This window comes from Acipenser ruthenus, chromosome 28 (genome assembly GCF_902713425.1).
Source record: "Acipenser ruthenus chromosome 28, fAciRut3.2 maternal haplotype, whole genome shotgun sequence".
Lineage (NCBI taxonomy): Eukaryota > Metazoa > Chordata > Actinopteri > Acipenseriformes > Acipenseridae > Acipenser > Acipenser ruthenus.
In genome coordinates, this window is record NC_081216.1 from 10,809,068 (window position 1) to 10,824,022 (window position 14,955).

The 14,955-nt window shown below is 43.9% G+C and overlaps 1 non-coding gene across 1 annotated transcript; it reads left to right on the forward strand.

Annotated features, from left to right (window-relative positions):
- The first annotated feature begins 1,896 nt into the window (after nt 1-1,896).
- trnal-uaa (transfer RNA leucine (anticodon UAA)) lies at nt 1,897-1,981 on the forward strand. Its single transcript has one exon. It is a non-coding gene; the product is annotated as a tRNA-Leu (tRNA).
- The last annotated feature ends 12,974 nt before the right edge of the window (nt 1,982-14,955 follow it).

Here is a 14,955-nt window from a genome sequence, read left to right on the forward strand (position 1 = left end):
CCTTCCACCACCAGGGCAGTTGAAGGCGCATTCTACCAGGGGTATGGCGACATCCTGGGCCCTCTTTCGAGGGGTGCCGGTGTCTGATATTTGCGCGGCAGCCAGTTGGGCTACGCCGCATACTTTCATGAGGTTTTACAGGTTAAATGTACTGGATTCCTCTGCTCCACTGTTTGGAGCATCTGTTTTACACTCTACGACGCCTCAGGATGCGGACATATAGAGTGGTTGATAGCATGGTGTTGACTGTTCCACCTTTAAAACAGGTGTCATTACGAGCATAGACGCTGAGGCGCAGCTCCGCATATGCCTAGATGTACTGCCTACGCAGTTGCGTTATGACGTAAGTCTGTCCTACTGCCGAGAATCCTCCCTCGCGACAGCTAGGGTACACTGTATCCCATGTTGATGGTTATTTTCGGCTTGAAAGGGAACGATAGGTTGCGGATGCAACCCCGGTTCCCTGAAAGAGAAAATAACCATCAAGCTGCGAGGTCGCTCCGGTAGCCTTCACGGCCTGAAGAGCAAAAGAGGAAGTGCATCCCCGCGCGCGCAGTTAAGTAAGCTCCCAGGGGGGCGGGCTTACACTGCAGCTGGCGTGGGGGCCTATCGGCAGCTTTGCTATAAAAGCTCAGCCTACCGGTGCTGCCTGATGGCAATATCTCATGTTGATGGTTATTTTCTCTTTCAGGGAACCGAGGTTGCATCAGCAACCTATCGTTATTTTGTTAACAATGTCTCGGGTCTTGTCATCCAGGGTTTCTTGTAGATGGCTCAGTTTACATCTAATGCTGTGTTCTGGTCTTAACTCTGTTAAAATATTTTCCACCAGTTTCTGAAGTTTTGTCAAAGATGGATGGAAATTGAAACAAGCTAGAGCTTTAGCCACCAGAAGCTTCAGCCACGGGATGTGTATTTTTTCTAGTATTTCTTCAAAATGTTGATCAAAATAATCGGGGTCCGCTTCATAAAGGCAGCTGTGTCTCAACTGGCTCGGGTGGTCAATTTCGCAACCGCTGCATTTTTCACCATATCACGGTCAATGATCACTTCCAATAGAGAAGCCAGGAGACCTCTAGAGATCTTTAATACTTTTTCAAAAGAGATGCCTAAAGGACCGTCAATGTTGTCAGACTCTGCAGGGTTGAGAAGGGGGACATTTTCAAAGTCTTTTATAAGCTGAGTCATTTCTTCAGTGGTCCAATCCATCTCAAGATCGCTATGTTCAAGAACGGCATTTTCAGAGAAGTATCTAAAGTTTGCAGAAGACATGGCGTCAGACTCCTTCAATCAAAAGAACGTGTGGGGGCCCCTTTAGTAGGCTTCCTAAGATCATGTGACAGCCTATGAAGGGTGATGACACCTCTGGCCCCTTGGGGATCCTTTGAGATGGCCTATCAGAGACCCTTGAAATGGGGGTCATTGAGACACCGCCCATAGGGGCGTTTTCAGAGTTACCCTAAACATCTGCCCCCTCTCTCTCATTGGGGTCTGTTTTCAGCTCATCCACAGAGGAGTTTGTACAGTACACAGAGGATCCTTGGGACGGATGCTTAAAGGCCTCCTTGCTTGGACTCACACTTGAACCTTTTTACAAGTTCCTTTTTAACCTTTTATAAGTTCAGACATTTGCTGATCCTCAAGATCCACTTTCTCTGAGCAGCAACTAACACCGGTATGAGACATCTTGTGTAACATTCTAATAAACTGCATAAATATTTTCCTCCTTTTATGAGGTCTGAAAACATGCCCAGACTTGCCCCTTTTAAAAAAAAAAAAAAAACCCTCGTAGTCTCGATCAGTTCAACCTTTTGCTCAAACACCGTACCACCTTGATTCTCTGAAACCCCCGGTAAGCTTAATACTTATTTTTTATTTATTAATGTTTTAAGAAAAACTGTTGTGGCCGAGTGGTTAAGGTGATGGACTTAAGATCCATTTGACTCAATTGTCTGCATGGGTTCGAATCCTACCAACAGTAATTATTTTATTTCAAACTCTTTTACATTTATAAATATTTAATGTTTATAAGCACTTGTGAAAAAAAAAAAATATATATCTCCCCACCCGCTCTTATATAAAATCCACGCCCCCTCATTATATAATCATAAATTCATAAATCCACACCCCTCATTATATATTCATAAATTCATACATATAAGGTCAAAAAAAGGTCAAAAGGATCATAAATCAGACTTTTGACATAAGCTATAGTAATATTACTACTCATGCCTCCCCTCTAGTCGATGCCTTGACAAATTGCGTTAGGAAGCACTCATTTGTCATTTCCACCATTTCAATTTCATCTGTCGTGCCCCTCGTCGGGTTTTCCCATTTTATATGGGGGAAGTTGAAATCCCCCATTAGTATGGCTTCTCCTTTTCTACATGCATTTCGAATGTCATTGTATAACAGATTATTTTGCTCAGCGTCTGAATTTGGCGGTCTATAGCATGCTCCTATTATTATGCCCTTTGAATTTGTGTCCATTATTCTGACCCATATTGATTCTGCATTGTTTTCTTTGTCCTGATTTAACACCTGGGCTTCAAGACTATTTCTTATGTATAGCGCTACCCATCCGCCTCTTCTGTCCTGCCTGTCTTTCCTATACAGTGTGTACCCACTAATATTATATTCGTCTCCATCACTCTCAGACAACCAAGTTTCTGTAACACCTATCACATCGTAGTTACTTGTTAGTGCAGTAGCTTCAAGTTCTAACATTTTGTTTCTGAGACTTCTAGCATTAAGATAAAAACATTTAATAGTTGTCTTACCTGAGTTGTTGCCCTTGTTTTGATGTGGTCTCCCTTCTGTTTTTTTGTTTTCTCCCCCCTTCCTTTCTAGTTTAAATGCTTCTGGACCTCCTCAAGGATCCTTTCTCCGAGTAGATTGGTTCCCTTTCTGTTTAAGTGCAGTCCGTCCCACCTGTATAGATAGTCCTTGTTGTAGAAAGTGCTCCAATGTTCAAGAAAGGTGAAGCCTTCCTGTGTGCACCACGATTTCAGCCATGCATTTTGATTTTGTATTTCCAGCTGTCCATATGGTCCTTTGCAAGGCGTCGGCAGTATCCCAGAAAATACCACAGTTTTGGTCTTGGTCTTTTAATTTCCTTACTAGCTCTCTGAATTTGTTTTGCAGGGATCTTGGTCTGTCTCTTCCAATATTGTTTGTACCGATGTGGACGACTACTACCGGGTCGTCTCCTGTTCGTTCTAGAAGCGTGTCCACATTCTCAGTGATATGCTTGACTGAGGCTCCTGGAAGGCAGCACACTGTTGTAGTAAGGGGGTCCAAACTGCGAACTGAACTTGCTGTGTTTCTCAATATGGAGTCCCCAACAATCATGACCTCCCTTCTTTCTGCTGCCTGGCCAGCACTGTCTATGGGGTCTTGGATGTTGTTTCTTTCGTTCTCTTGATGTTTGTTTTGGTCATCTAAATGTTGAAGTGGCTCAAATGTGTTGGATGTCTGGATTTCTGGTGTTTGTGTTTGACGAAGTTTCTTTTTTTCCCTGCTTCTTCCTATCTGAACCCAGCTGTTTCGACTCTCTTCCATCTCCCTGGTGTCTTTCAGTCTGCTAGGGGTGCAGACTTCCATGAATTGTGGGTGTGTCAGCTCTCAAGCTCCTGTTGCTGTCTCATTTCCTCCAGCTCCTTTTCTAGCAGGCTTAATCGCTGAAGCAAGTCCTGGATCGTGCAGCACTTTACACAAACTTGTTTGAGCTCTGTTGGGTTTTCTCGGATTTCCCACATCATGCAGTTGTCACAGATTATTGGCTTGAAGACCATTTTTTTGGAAGTTTAGTTTAGCTTCTGCAGCTGTCAACCTGCTTTCAAACTGCTTCTAACTGCGTTGTACTTGTCCACGATTGTACTTCTCCCACGATGTCACCTCACTGTCGCTCTGAACACTGGCTGCCTTTTGTTTGCTTCAGCTTGTGCTGCGGGCTCCGCCCCTCCCCCGTGTCTCAGAACGCCGTGGGATTTGAATCAGCTGCTCCGAGTTTCAGCTTGTTATCAGAAAAATACACGCAGCTGCAAGGCTTTAAGCTGCAATGTTTTCTGATTAAAGCAACTCCAGATTTAAAGATATAATTCCTCCTTTCTGCTTCTAACTGCGTTGTACTTGTCCACTCGTACTTCTCCCACGCTGTCGCCTCACTCACATGAACTGCACTGAACTGCAGTGTCACTACAACGTTGCAAAAAGATGAGTCCCCACTATAGAAACTATGACGCTACGCAGCCAATCTCACAGACTGGTAACCCAACTGGTGGAGCCCAGGGCTTTAGCAGGAACTGGGGCAGAACCACTGGCCAAACTACTGTATGACCTTACTGGATACAAAACAGTGTGACATAGTTTGTAAGAAAAGGTTAAAGCCCCTACTGTAAATACCAGACACAGAATGTTCAGAGCTATGCAGTTACTATGAAACAACCCTGATAACAGCATGTGTAGGATGGTACCTGGCATATTAAGAAGACTGAGGTTTACGGATACAAACAAAGAAAAAGTTACAGCATTGACATGTAACTGAAACACAGTTGGGATTCAGCTATAGAACACCAATTTATTCATAGACTGTTAGCATGGCAATAACCTACTGTAGCAAATACTAGCTTATTCTTCTAGCAGATATAACTGCAATCAGAAAGGCTGTATTGTGGGGAAAAAACCTCATGCCAGATAAAGAGGAAACTTAAGAAGGGAGACAGACCCTCTGTGCCATGGCATTTTGTGGCTTCAAGACTCTTAACATTTATTCTATATCAGTACCACAAGGCAGGGAATGTTTTCTCTGCATGTTATTATAATTTATTATAAGGTCTTCAGTTTTATACTCTGAATATTATATCTTGCAAGAAATTCAAATCTGATTTTCTGCACCCCTCCAGCCCAGCCGTATCCATGTCACTTCTGCTTCAATTTCCCTCCAGCAAAGGTGTTAAATAAGCTCCCATTCCATGGGGTACATTTGAGAAGCTGTTGAAATAGTTTGACTAATTGGAAAGCCCTTCTTAATGTGGAGATCATTAAGCCATCAGACACTTCTCAATCTTCAATATGTAGTGGCTTATTCAGCTCACAGCTTGATCATGAAAGTGAGTTGGGGGAAAATGAATTAAGGAGCATGAATAGACCAATTTAGTGGGATGTAATGAGATGAGGTGGAGCCCTGGAGTCCATTCACTCTCTCGTCAGCCACGACTGCAGACATTCAAATTAAAGGAATGTTGCGTCCAGGTCCATGAGAGGAGAGCGTTCCTGTAAGAGGCCGAGTTTGGTGCTGCCGAGTTGCAAAAGTGTCACTCTTCATTTCAAAATATAAAAAGCAGTGGGGATAGTGGCTCAATGGAATATGAACTGTTTGCTGCCCTATATTTTTAGTTGCTACATCAACAACTTGAACACATCCCAAATCACTTTGTATTGACAGCCCATAGTGAGAACCAGATATTCATGGAAAGCAGGCAGAATTACATGGGGGATCAAGCAAGTTGTATAACCAGTGGAGCAATGATTCTGCAGTCTGACATCTCAGAAAGAAAATGAACTTGACTTGACAGATATTTTTACACAGGTAAGACTGAAACAATAAGTAACAGACAACTTTTGACAAGATAATATTTCCAGTAGGAATTTACAGACTAATTCAAAACAACTACTACTGACCCACAGCTTATTTATTTAGAAAAATATTATAGTATGTTGTTATAATGTGATAATGGAACAAAGCCATACTCAAGAGAATATCTTGTTCCTAAGAAGCAGGTTGAGATTTCCAGAGGCTGGTCTGGAGTAATATATATATTATATAAATTACTGATTATTATTTTTTCCAGAATGACTAAAACAAAAGCATTTCAAATAAAATAATAAAAAAAGTAATTCTGAGCAATTGGTAAATAAGCCTTGCTGTACTGGCAGGGATCAGTCAAACACACTAAAAGGGATTGTACTGTAGCTAACAAAAAAATCCATACATTTTACCTGTTGTGCACTTCAATTTGTTGGGTCAAAAGCTCCAATTTAAAAAGAAACACAAGTTGTAGTAAACATGATATTTGGTACTACACTTGGTTGAAGAAATCTCTGTTTGCAAGCCATGCCTTCAGTTAGTGTTGCGCTTGCTTGGTCATTTCACTTAGAAGGTGAGATTATCCCCTTCCCTTCAATGGCTTCTTTCCTTTGCTTAATGATTCATGACTAATAAACAAACACAACATCATCTACATTGTAGCAATGTTAAGACTGTACATGATGTTTGTTGTATAATAACCGCTGTTACAAGGCTAGCTAGCATCAGGAATAGCAAACGCTGGAATCAGAAATGCAGTTAGCGTTGGGAGCGCATGTTTATTGGAAATGAAATAAATCAATTAAATAAAATACATGACAAAGAAACACCCATGTGCTCTGTCTGTCACACTATATGGTGAATTATGACTAATCATAGATGCCTAGTCTCCCACGGTACAGAAGAACTGTTTTTAAAAATAAATTAATAGTATTAATAACATAAGCTCTTTTATTGAATTACTCGCATTGTATTAGAGTGCAATTTTATTAGTGTTGATATATATATTTAACCCTTTGGATTCATGTAGTATGAGATTATGAGGACCCTCATGGCTACATAAGGAATGTGTAAAAATGAAAAGTTATTTAATGTCACTATCAAACATATGCATGCATGTATCCTCAAAGGGGCTGAGTAAGTACCAATCAGTGTCCTTGTTGACAAGACTTAAGAATGGTAACAGGCAAGATGTACATTAACATCCTTCCAATGGAGGTCTATCTATGATAATCTCATCAGTGCCACAGAGGCGATCCACAAGGTGTATCTCCCTTTCTTTCCCTGTGTGTGGTTTGGGTATGCCCCCACTCACTTAAGGATCGCTGAAAAAGATCATGCTCATTCCCTTTCTTCTCCTAGTTCTAATGAGTCGGGTATTGATTACAGCATTTTAAAAGGTGAATGTCAAGTAAGAACATAAAAAAAGGTTACAAACGAGAGGAGGCCATTCGGCCCATCTTGCTCGTTTGGTTGTTAGTAGCTTACTGATCCCAGAATTTCATCAAGCAGCTTCTTGAAGGATCCCAGGGTGTCTGCTTCAACAACATTACTGGGGAGTTGGTTCCAGACAGCCACAATTCTCTCTGTAAAAAAGTGCCTCCTATCTTCTGTTCTGAATGCCCCTTTATCTAATCTCCATTTGTGACCCCTGGTCCTTGTTTCTTTTTTCAGGTCGAAAAAGTCCCTTGGTTCGACATTGTCATTACCTTTTAGAATTTTGAATGCTTGAATCAGATCACTGCGTAGTCTTCTTTGTTCAAGACTGAATAGATTCAATTCAATTCTTTTTTATAGCTTCCCCACATTGTCTAGATGAAGACATTTCTGAGTCAACATAAACTCCTAGATCTTTTTCATAGATTCCTCCTTCAATTTCAGTATCTCCCATCTGTTATTTATAATGCACATGTTTATTGCCTGAGTGCAGTACCTTACCTTGCCCAGTTCTGAATGCTGTCTAGATCATTTTGCCACTCCTCCTATTTTTGTGTTGTCTGCAAATTTAACAAGTTTGCTTACTATACCAGAATTCATTAATGTAGATTAGGAAGAGCAGAGGGCCTAATACTGATCCCTGTGGTACTCCACTGGTTACCTCTATCCATTTTGAGGCTTCTCCTCTAATCAGTACTTTCTATTTTCTACATGTTAACCACTCCCTAATCCCTGTGCATGCATTTCCTTGAATCCCTACTGCGTTCAGTTTGAGAATTTTATGCCGGACTTTCTGGAAATCGAAATAAACCATGTCATATGCTTTGCAATTATCCATTGTCGTTGTTGCATCCTCAAAAAAATCAAGCAGGTTAGTTAGACACGATCTCCCATTCCTAAAACCATGCTGACTATCTCCCTTACTGGTCCTTACTGTTACCATATAGGCAATTAGCCATTTTTTATCTTATTATAGTTTCCATAAGTTTCCATATAATAGAAGTCAGGCTTATTGGTCTGTAGTTACCTGGTTTGGTTTTGTCTCCCTTTGTGTGGATCGGTATTACGCCTGCAATTCTCCAGTCTGCGGTACAACCCCTGTGTCAAGAGACTGTTGCATGTGTAACCAAGATAGAAAACGGCTAAATGAAGTTTCACAAAATTTGACATCAGAGAACCGAGATGCTTTAGTTACCTTGTTCGGGAAGTCTGTGGGGAGAGTTGGTTACGTGGTGCGATCTGAGAGCGCGGTCCGTTTTGCTATGTCGCATAGGGGTGGATAATAATAATTGAGGAGCCTTTACTGTGCAGTTGCATTTAAGTCAATGGTACAAATGCATACGGTTATTTCTGATATTATTTGATTTACCCCACTGTGAAGTAATTTGCTGTAATTTTAGTGTTTCACAGTTCAGGCATAAATGGTGCGATCCAATCTTGCTGATTAGAGTAGTACAATCACCATTTTAGCCAGTCCGCGCTCCTACACTCAGAGAAAGGTAGGCGCTGCTCTTTGCTTTTTCTGTATATTAAAATAAATGTGTAAGCACAACTTAAAAATAAGTTAGTCTTGTATGTTATGGTGAACATTTATTTTGGAATTGTATTCTATCATTTTGTGCTGTATGAATGTGTGATACTTTGCATTATTTAAAAGAAAGGAACGATACGTTTTTTTATTTTTTTTATTTTAACGCTTAATGCACTGTTGTACTGTTTCATTTTATTAACATAAACTGAAAGCAAAAAGTATGGCTTCACTGATTACCTACAGACTAGACCATCTTGTTCAATAGGGTTATTTTGTTCGTAGAGTACTGGTATTTTGTAAAAATAGAGAATGATTCTTCTTGTATTGCTGTTTCTAGCTGAGAGTTGCGCTAACGAAGAGGGACAGCAACCCTGATGATCATTTTCTGTTTGCAGGTACTGTATTTTTGTTATTTCTCATTTACTGTTTAAAAGAAAACTGAAAAGAAAACCACTATACGATCATTAATGATATTACATTTAATTGCATTATTAATTATTGTAATTGTATGCATGTTTAGAGTCCGCGCTCTTACACAGAGAAAGCTGAGAGTTGCGCTAACGAAGAGGGACAGCAACCGCGATGATCATTTTCTGTTTGCAGCGCAATAAAACAATCACCTTGTGAAGCAAGTAGTGATTCCAATGTGAAGTGGCGTGGGGAAGTGACCCAGGCTACACATGATCTTGGTTAGCAGTTTGTAAATAAATTATTTCATTTCTACTACTATTGGGAGGATCTCACCCGGACCAGGGGATTTGTTGATTTTTAAGAGCTCCTAGTCCCTTTAACACTTCTGCCTCTTATGCTAAAGTTATTTAAAACTGGATAGGAACAGGTCGACATGTGGGGCATGTTGTTAGTATCCTCCTTTGTAAAAACTTGTGAAAAGTAATCATTTAATATATTTGCTATTTTTTTAATCTTCATCGATGATTTTGCCATGTGTGTCTCTTAGACATTTTACTTCCTCCTTGAATGTTCTTTTGCTGTTACAATATTGGAAACATTTTTTGGAACTGGTTTTAGCCCCCTTGGCAGTGCTCATTTCTATCTCTCTTGGCCTTTCTAACTTCCTTTTTGACTTGCATTTGCAGTTCCAAGTGCTCTTTGTCCCTCTTAAATGCTTTTTAAAATGTATCTATTAAACCATTCTGGCCTTTTGTTTTAGATTTTAATTTGTCTACTTTTGGGATGTAACTGTTTTGCGCCTCTAGTACTACATTTCTGAAAAATAGCCATCCTTTTTTCTGTGGATGTGTAACAGGGGGAGACCTGTACTGACTCTTCTGATGTATTCAAAGTGCTGCAGGAAGAGGGCAGCAGCCGGTCAATATCCGCCTGTTGGTCATGGCAGTGACATGGAGAGGTGGGAGAGAGGGTGTGTGGGCTCTCCTTCTCTCTGAGTGGCTGAGAGGCGGGTCTTGGGGTGATTGAATAACATTCTGTTGTTCCCTCAGGTCTGCCTTTCTAAGACGTGCTGAGCGTGTGGAAGCTCTGGTCCAGGACCGAGAACGACTGGGAAAGAAATCCCAACGAAAAGATAAAAAAATAGCGGTAGCCGGGAAAACCTTGGGCAGACCCCATAAACATGTGTATAGCAGGCTGAGGGAGCCGTGAGTGTAGGACGGAGACCCGGGCCATGCGTGTAGCGACGGTCGGGGTGAAGCTGCCGAGTGCAGCACCTTTTATTTGTAGTTTTGCTTACTGTGTTTTATTTTCCTTTTTCCTTTCGTCTTTGATTACATGTATTCGGTACCGCCTCTGGTATTGTTGTGGTTCTGTCTGTACCATCGTTGGTAGGCAGACCACAGTCAACAGCGCCCTCTGTGGGCTGAAAAGAGGTACTAAGCACCCATAATAAAACTGGGCACCTGTGCAGTGTTTCAAGTTTATCTGTGTCTCCCTTGTGTCAGTGAATTACACACCACCCTTCCACAGGATGTTTTCTCAATTTTACTCCAATCTATTTCTGTTAGTCTTGGTTTCATTCCTTCATAATTTGCCTTTTTAAAATTGTAAACCTAAGCTTTAGTCATTACTTTTTGGGTTTTAAAAAGCACTTCAAATGAGACCATGTTGTGGTCTGAGTTTGCCAATGGTTCTCTGACCTTTGTTTTAGTTATTCTTTCTTTGTTATTTAAAAAAAAGACTAAATCAAAGCATGCCTCCCTTCTAGTCGGTGCATTGACAAATTGTGTTCGGAAGCAGTCATTTGTCATTTCTACTATTTCAATTTCGACTGTCGTGCTCCCCACTCAAATGGTGCCATTCAGGGGCCAGACCTAGCGCTGTAGGCTCGATGGGTCGGAATGCCACAACGTCCCCTAAGCCTAACTGAGCAGGTTGCTGCATTTTGGCAGACTCCACGGCTGACCTTTCAGGAGCTGTATCAGAGTTGAAGACCAGTCTCCTGTGCCAATAAGGGGCTACTAGTAACACCCTGGCCTGGTCCTGCATGATCTTTTCTAAGCACAGCGGGAGCATGGCTAGTGGAGGAAAAGCATATCGCAGCTGCCTCAGCCACTGGTGTACCAAGGCATCTATTGCCAGCGGGTCCCCTGCTCCCTTTATTGAGAACCAGAGGGGACAATGAGTCGATTCTTGGGAGGCAAACCTGTGTTCTCCCGAACCGTTGCCAATGAGGTTCACCACTTCTGGGTGAAGCCTCCATTCCGAGCCACTGGGGACTGTCCTTGAAAGGAGGTCCGCTGCCCAATTTGTCACCCCGGGAAGAGGTACTGCCTGCAGTGAGAGGAGGTAACGGTGCGCCCAAAGCAACAGCCTGCGGGCAACCCGGTGGAGACTGGGGGACCTGAGGCCGCCCTGGTTGTTTATGTATGCCACCACAGTAGTGTTGTCCATCCGGACAAGCACATGTCTCCCCGGAACCTCCTGTAAAAAATTCTGCAATGCTAGAAACACTGCCTGCAGTTCCAGAATATTTATATGGAGACCTTGCCACGGGGGTCTTCATACTCCTTGCACTCCCCTGCCATTCCACACGATGCCCCACCTCCCTCCTGGTAATGCTGCCCAGTGCTATGCTTAAGCGTAGGTGAGCGGGCTGTGTCAACCAGGATAGAGCCTGCAGACAGTGCCGAGATACTGTCATCAGACGATCACGGTTCAATGTGGGCTGAAAAACCCTGCTGTTGAACCAGCCTTGGAGAGGGCACATGTGTAGAAGACCCAAACGAAGGATCTGGGAAGCTGCTGCCATCAAGCCCAAGAGCCTCTGAAACATCACTACTGTGAGCTTTCTGTTGGGCGGAAAAAGCTTCAGACAAGTGGCTATTCTCTGCACTCTGTCCTCTGACAGAGTGGACAACATGGTCTCGGAATCCAGACGCACTCCTAAATTGGAGGCTGTCTGTGAAGGTGCAAGCTGGCTATTTGCATAGTCCACGACTGACCTAACTAAAGCAGGTGAAACTATGGCTCTTTTTTCTCCTCTTCTTAGGCGAGGGAGCCGGAGAAGGGGAGGGGGAAGGAGAAGACGAGGACCGTGAAGCCATTCTCCTACATGTTTTCCTACTTTCCCTAGGCACAAAACTCTCATGAGAGGATACAGCTCCCTTTTGAGCTGACGAGGGAGCGGAGCCTTGTCCAGGTGGAATGGACAGTGAGCTCTCTACAGAGCTGCGCGACACTCGTTTCTCTAATGTACGAGTAGAAAAGGAAGCATAAAACTCGCAATAGCTACGGTCGGCAAGTGTCTCCGGACCCAGACAGGCAGCGCATCTGCCATGACTGTCCTCCATCGGGAGACCTTTCTTGCATAGGGCACACAAATGAAACCCCGGCATAATATAACTGCAGTGGTGTGCAAAGCAAACAACCTTGAACTGTAATTGCTATTAGTATAGCATATATTACTAGTATCAATGTATCAAATGCCTAACACCTACACTATCTTCTATCGTGCACAAGCCCAGTCCACACAGTACAGTGCAACAGTACTTTTTTACAGTGCACAGAGACAATATGGTGGGCAATGCATAGTATACACAATACGGTACAGTATAGTACTAATAACATTATAATGCCCAATGTACGGTATACACAGGAAATATATATAGCGCACAATACCCTTGGTACGGTGCACGGTGTGGTACGGTAACCTTGTTCACTAGGAATGGTGGTAGATCACTGACCTACAGTTACCAAAGAAGCACTATGCAGGGATGCCCACCTGTATAGCGTCTGGCTTAACACAACACAGCCCTAAGACTGGAAGAAGCCCTCACAATGGCACTGCAAGCAGAGACCAGAGCGGCAACGAAACAAAGGACTGCAAGCAATCAGACCTGAAGCAGAGCTGAATCCAGCAACTGCTAGTGAATCGGAAAGGTAATCTCATTCGTTGTACAAAAGTACCAGCGGGAACGGTAGCAAGTCTGGGACCTACAGTTACCACAGGAGCGATATAGGGATGCCCACCTATAACGTTTTTTGGCTAACCAACAGATCGAAACCCAAGGAAAGCCTACTGCTAGAGCCCTAACAGTCTTCACACTAAATCTGCAAGCAGATCTTAATGTGGTACAGCTGGGAAAAGCTGCAAGCAGATTGACCCAGCGAACACGCCTCTATTCAACGCAGGACAGCTGAGCCCAGCAGCCGTGTTAGTATTTCTGTAAAAAAAAAACAGAAAATACAACAAAGAAAACAATTTCTTCTCACATAAAACAGTAATCAATCAATTACCGATATTTTAATATATTTTTTTATAATAAAAAAACACAAATTTTATTTTACGCTTCAACCAAAGCTACAGCTACAAGAGAGGACCAGTAGCCAGCTTGAGGCGGTAGCAGAGCTGCTGGCTTCACGCGGCGCACAGGGCCGCTGAAGGACTAACGAACAACCACAGCTGAGTTCACAATACGTGAAGTAATTTTTACTAAAACACGTAAACACAACCATTCACAATAAGTGAAAAACACAAGCGAACAATAATTATACAATCAGATATAACACTATGTGTCTGTGAACTGGATGGCTTCAGTGATGACTTCAGACCAGAAACACAAACTCAGGAAGTAGCGGGTGAGAGCTGAAATGCTACGGCGTTCAGCTTCTTTTATTAAATAATAAAACAAACAAAAGATTTAAACAAACAACAAAACAAAAAGGCGCGTTGGCCAAACAAACAAGTACCGTGCTGGTTTTTAGCCAGCACGTCTAGCAATTGTTTTGGTTTTGGCGGAGCAGCAGGCAACCCCAGGCGATGCATGGCAGACATCCTTGGGCGGAGCGAGGCAGGCATCCTTGGGCGGTGCGAGGCAGGCATCCTTGGGCGGAGCGAGGCAGGCATTCTTGGGCGGAGCGAGGCAGGGCAGGAGCAGTCCTTCCCATGGCAGTGGAGGTGGAACCAGCAGGTATTCACCCTCTGCTGGTGGAGGTGGAGATGGAACCAGCAGGTATTCACCCTCTGCTGGTGGAGGTGGGAGCGGTGAGTCGTCCTCCCACGTTGATGGAGTCAGAACCAGCAGGTATTCAACCTCTGCTGGTGGAGGTGGCAGAGGCAGAGGCAGCTCTGCTCCTGGCGGTGGAGGTGGCGCGGGCAGAGGCAGCTCTTGCTGCTCTGCTCCTGCTGGTGGAAGCGGTGAAGGTGGGGACAGTGCGTAGTCTCCTGGCGACGAAGGTGGGAGCAGCGTGTAGTCTCCTCCTGTTGCAGGGGACTGGTGCGGCACCCCCTCTATTGCAGGGAACTGGTGCTTCTCCTCCTCCTCTTCCTGGAGAATGGGGCAGTTGACCACGAAGTGGCCCCACTCCCCACAGGCAGTGCACCAGTTCACAGACTCAAGAGCACTGAGGTAGACTTCCCAGCTGCCCCTCGGTCGTCCGTCCTCCTCCTCTCCACCTCATCTCCATCGAAGGCCTGCACAAAGAGGGGGTCTTCGGGGCTCCCGAGTGTCGCATCCAGTAAAGGCGCTCCACAGGGAGTGCAGGATGTGCCCTGTAGCCTGGAGATCGCAGGTTCGAATCCAGGCTATGTCACAGCCGACCGTGACCGGGAGTTCCTAGGGGGCGGCGCACAATTGGCTGAGCGCTGCCCGGGTAGGGAGGGCTTAGGGGAATCCACGGCTCACCGCGCATCAGTGACCCCTGTGGCCGATAGGGCGCCTGTGGCTCTGCAGTGGAGCTGCCAGATCTGTGTTGTCCTCCGGCACTATAGGCCTGGTGGCATTGCTGTGGTTCTGCAGTGCGGAAAATGACGGCTTGGCAGGAGCACGTTTCGGAGGACGCGTGTTCCAGCCTCCATTTCCCAAGTCGGCGGGGGGGTTGCGAGCGGTGAGACGAGGATAGAGATAATAACTGTGCATGCTAAATTGGGGTGAAAACCGGGGTAAAATAATTGGCGACGTCTAAATTTTAAACAAACAAACAAACA